This window comes from Aulonocara stuartgranti, assembly GCF_965226115.1.
Source record: "Aulonocara stuartgranti genome assembly, chromosome: 16".
NCBI lineage: Eukaryota > Metazoa > Chordata > Actinopteri > Cichliformes > Cichlidae > Aulonocara > Aulonocara stuartgranti.
In genome coordinates this window covers 37339101-37343913 of record NC_138952.1, presented here as the reverse complement: position 1 = coordinate 37343913, position 4813 = coordinate 37339101, and the positions used below count along the sequence as shown (strand labels likewise).

Genomic DNA, 4813 nt, shown 5'->3' with positions numbered 1-4813 from the left:
AGACACGTATACGGCATCTGCAGGTAAATGAACATCAAATCTCTCAGACTGAAATCTGTATTATACGTTTAGTCTTAAGAACATATGTTGTATATCTATCACCCTTATGATAAAACCAATGTCAGCCATTGGTTTATGGACTTTGTATTTTGAAGCCTCAACATTTGCTTTATTGCTATGTTGGTTTTTGTGAGCCTTTTGGGACCATATTAGGACGAGGGATCAGAATCTGGAGTCGTGCACACTACTGTTTCATTTAGTGTGTATCCATAAGATTCGTACAGCAGATCCAAGTTGTGCCTTGAAAACTGGAACGTTGTCTGCATAGAGGAGAACTGTAATAGCAGTAGAGCTGGGCGATAGAACGATAACGATATGTATCGCGATATAACTTTTACTCGATAGAGAAATTAAGCTATCGCGATAGACCTCGCCGCTCTTGTCCTCTTAAAAAAAAAAAAAAAGGTCAGCCAATCCAAATTAAGTAGCGCAGAGCCGAACCAATCACAGCCGCAGCGTCACGTCGCGTGACTTGTTACGTACAGCACAAGTGCCAAGCCGCACGTGTGTTTGTTTGGGAAGCAGCCAGCGGGTAATGGAGGAAATGAGTGTGCCGACTAGAAAAATCAACCGAGCGTGACCGAAGAGAAAACAGATGATGGTTCCAACGCCGGAGAGATTGTCGAACGGAAGAGCCATAGAAGTTCCGTAGTGTGAAGGTATTTCAGCTATTTCAAGTCTGACAAAAAACAGAGTAGCGTGCACTGTAAATTGTGCCGAAAGCAAGTCTGGAAATACAATAAACTGGTGCATGCGTCACACTGTGCGCCACGTTATTGTTTCGGTGAAATGAATTTCTACAATACTGTTAATTCTACTCTCTGCAGTGTTTAAATGCTTACATATACACACAGTTACTGTCCCTCCACACATACGACTCGGTTCTGCTTCTATGCCCCAGCTTTGTTTACTTTTTCCACCGAGGCTTCTAGACTTCTGATTGGCCAACATTTCTGCACGGTTAGGAATCTAGCGCCACCTGCTGCTTTGGCATGTTCATAGCAGCGTTTTCCTTCATTTCTGCCTTTATGTGTGGACGGGATTATTTTTAAAACGAAAACGGAAAATCTCCGTTTTCAAAAATACCCGTGTACGTGTGGACGTAGCCTCAGTCTCTGACTGGAAGCGCTAATTCGTCATTCGGCTTTTGTCAGACTAAAGTAACTGTTAAAACTGTTTGAAAAGCTCAGCTATACAACAAGGAGAGATTGAGAATTTCCTTTTAGTTCTCAGTTTATTTGATATTGACAAAAGTTAGTCAGTTTTGTCTGTTCTTCTGTAAAACAAACTAAGATTTATTTTTAGAATTAATACTTTGTTTCTAAGTGGAATTGACAGTTTAGTCAATTGACTCCCTTTCATACTCCCGCACCAGTTGAAGGGTGTTCCTCCCAAAATGTACGGCAATATGTCTGTGAAGGTTCTCAGTCATCCAGGTCATCGTTGTCTAAGGAGCTTGGAAAGAAAAGCGTCTGGACTTCTTTAAGTTACTTGAAGACGTTTCACCTCTCATCCAAGAAGCTTCTTCAGTTCTAAGGTCAAATGGTGGAGAGTCCCAGATATAAACCTAGTGGGAGTTTCCCCCCACAGAGGGACAAAAGGACCCCCTGATGATCCTCTAATCGCCTGAGCCAAGGTGGGAAACTGGGGGTGGGTCCCAATCAGCCAGAGTTTCGGGTGTGTTCATTGTGAAACCTGGCCCCACCTTATCATGTGAATTCCTGAGGTCAGATGGCCCAGGATGTGAGTGGGCGTTAAGGCGTCTGGGGAGGGAACTCAAAACTGGATTATACACTCTAAGAAATAAAATGTTGCATTTACTCCACCCAGTTATGTCAACCGGTTCCACATAACTGGGTTAGTGAAATATAAAATGTATGATACACTTAATTTGAACAACAAATTTTAAGTACATCTGTCAAGCTTTGGCTAATTAAATGCAAATCACAAGAATGGTGTTGTATTAACTAAATATCATAATGTTGATCTAACTAACATGTTGACTTAAATTGACAACACTAAATAAAATCTACTCAACCAAAACAAGCCCTACTTACTCTATAAAATAAGATGTTGCATTTACTCCACCCAGTTATGTCAACCGGTTCCACACAACTGGGTTAGTGAAATCTAAAATGTATGACACATTTAATTTGAACAACAAATTTTAAGTACATCTGATAAATTGACTAACCCTAAACGAGCTCTACTGAAACTATAGGATTAAATTACTTACTCTATTTAAAGTAAATTGAATAAATCAAACACAATTTTATTCAGTTAACCCAACTTTAATAACACTTGGTGTAAAATGTGCTGAAGCAAACTTTGAGCTGTTCAAAATTCTAGATCAATGCCTTTTTCCTAAACAAAAATATCTTCACATATATGCAAGTGCATATTAAGTACAGGAAGACATAATGCAGAATGTTAAAATCAAGTTATTAAAACTGGAAAGTGTTGTGATTCCAACATTTTTAACATTAACATGACTTAATTTAAACTTGCTTCGGGTACAATGGAAAACTCACAATACAGTCCTATAAACAACAAGTAGAAATGACTTTAGTGGCATTTTTGTCCATATTTAAAAAACCTTTTTTTTCCCCAAAACTTAAAATGAAGTCCAAACTTAGGAGCAGTCTTGTTCAATGTAGCTGGATGGTGGTAAAAGTTCAACATGAACAAAGCATGCCAAAAAGTATGAGGCCTTGCAGAAGTTCTTGCGGAATTCAAACTGAACAGTTTATAAAGTGCAAGGAGATGGGTTTGAGAATCTTGTAACCAGTTCAGTGTCCTCTATAGTTCAGTGCAGGCTGTTTCACTCAAGCAGTTTGTTTTTCAGAACTTGCACATTCATGGATAGGTTGTTCCCATCCAACTCCATCAGCACCTTCTGAAGAAATTCAAATATGTATTTCAGGTGCTTTGGGTACCTCAGATTTAGACTGTAGATTAGTCCAAGCAGGAGGGCACACCCCTTTGCCACATCACTAAGAGCTTTCAGCACAGTGTATCCTTCTATGATGACACCAATGTCCTCAGGTGTATCTGCAGAGTCTGCTCCTTCATGTCTGACAACACAGACTCCTAAAGTCAGCTGCTCCGTTTCTCTTCTTGCACTAAGATCCATATCCTTAAAATGAAAACAAAGGGGGGAAAAAGTTACTTGCATATAGATACATATGAACAAATGAGCCCACCTTCAATTTACTAACCCAAATTAAAAAAACCAAACAAACAAACTGATCTTTCCCCTTTTCTAACTTACCAAGAATTCCTTGAACAGGTCATCTGGCTTTTTATTTAAGTAGACACAGATAGTTTTTAGGACGCATTCCCGTCGAACATCAATGCTGATATTCTGGTGGAGATAAGAACTCAATGTGAGACAAGATTTTGGTTCTTTTCCACCTCTTCCCAAACCAAAGTCAAAAATATTAACAGATGAGTGATTAGCGATGAGTAATTAAACAATGTTTGACAACTCACATTAGTGACATTCAGTGAGGTTAATGATTGGTTAGGCACTGATTCTTCTGAGTCAGATCAACAAATATATGAACACAAAACTAGAAGCTTTTCATTTTTGACAATACATGAAAGCTTTCACTTTTGCTTTAATCAATTCTAGACTGTTCAACAATATAATTATTAATTGTACCCCTAAAAATGTTAAAATGAAATAGAAGATTAGAACTCGGCAATATGGATTCAAAATCCTATCACAATATTTTCTGGTATTTATTACGATAACAAGAGTTACAATAAAAGATAACAGTAACCACAATCACATCTGAGCCACTTTTGTTGCATCTACTGACAGACAGAACTAGCTGACCAACATAAAATGAAGGGGGAACACACAAATTGTCACTTTGATAATCAATGGAACTGATACAAGGAGTTAAATGCATTACATATAGCTGTATTACACATAATGCTGCATTTTAATGACACAAGATAAATGCATGTCTTACACTTTAATCACTGATATTAACACTAAACCAGATATCAACACGGGGTAGAATTCCTTCAAACAATGTAGCAACTTATTTGATGCATGTTTCTAAAATACACTATACATATATTTCATTCTTCAAACGGATCGGATCGCTGGCGCTCCTGGTGCTCATTACTGACACCAGGGAGCATGCGCGGTAGATGTTGGGAGTAATTTTAAAGCTGCAGTTCTTAGTAGGCAAGTTGCAGCTTAACATGAATCGTAAAACATTTTGGGAAATTACACCGAAGTGGGCCCAATAATATTTGTTAAATGCCTGACTAATAACACCTGTGAGAGGCATACAAGCTAGAATGCTAAAAAAAAAAAAATTACCAGACATCATTTGTTTTAAAATAAAACATACAGAAGTACTCCCGAAAATGTCGGATGTTTATCATTTAGTACACATTAACCAAATATGTCATCCTTAAATGGTTGTACTTACCAAATAATCCTCAAATGGCAATGGATTTTATCCAGGCTTCTGAGCATGATGCAAGTTTCGTTTGAAAATGGCAGTTGTTCAAACTTCCACACTGCACATGTGCAAACTGAGAAGTACGGAGAGCCTGTTAGGACAATCCTCTTCAAATTAAAGTGCTGTTCATTTTAAATGAACTTTTTACGTTGAATTTAATGTACTGCATTTTGTTGTATTGAAATATTGTGTTATTAATTAAAATCAAAACAATATCCTTGTGTTTAGAGTTAAAAATCAATTGTGACATTAATTTTAACATAAAACGT

The 4813-nt window shown here is 37.6% G+C and overlaps 1 long non-coding RNA gene across 1 annotated transcript; it reads right to left on the bottom strand.

Annotated features, from left to right (window-relative positions):
• Nucleotides 1-2355: 2355 nt before the first annotated feature.
• Nucleotides 2356-4599, bottom strand: LOC309690380. Its single transcript, XR_014271735.1, has 3 exons — nt 4512-4599; nt 3332-3424; nt 2356-3196 (listed from the first exon to the last, which is right to left on the bottom strand). It is a non-coding gene; the product is annotated as an uncharacterized lncRNA (long non-coding RNA).
• Nucleotides 4600-4813: the final 214 nt, after the last annotated feature.